This window comes from Morone saxatilis, unplaced genomic scaffold (assembly GCF_004916995.1).
Source record: "Morone saxatilis isolate NCDOM2014 unplaced genomic scaffold, NCSU_SB_2.0 Contig12, whole genome shotgun sequence".
In the NCBI taxonomy this organism is placed as follows: domain Eukaryota; kingdom Metazoa; phylum Chordata; class Actinopteri; family Moronidae; genus Morone; species Morone saxatilis.
The window spans coordinates 20,898,644-20,899,033 of NW_023339674.1; positions in this window are offsets into that span (position 1 = coordinate 20,898,644).

The following is a 390-nucleotide window of genomic DNA, read 5'->3' on the forward strand; positions in this document are numbered from 1 at the left end:
ACACACACATGCACACACACAAATGATTTGAGTAGAGCAGCAGTCTGGTAGGTTGTCATTAGCAACCGTGCCGTGACCTTTTTTCTAAAGATGTTGTAATGAGTCAGATACGACTTAGAATACTGCCAGCGAGTGAGAAAATCTTTGCAGTTTGTCGAAATGGAGATAAATCGGCTGTTTTTCCACCAAGTCAGTGATTTTTAACGAATAAACAGCCTCTGGGGAAATGCTAAAGAGGTTTTTCAGATGACTGAGACTAATTGCTGCACTCAATAAATGTTACACATATATTTTGCCTCCGCCACAGACCTCAAAACCGTTTCCTCTTTATTCCAGGTGTTATGGCCGCTTGGATGAGGGTGATACTGTATGTGTGAACTTTAACTGATC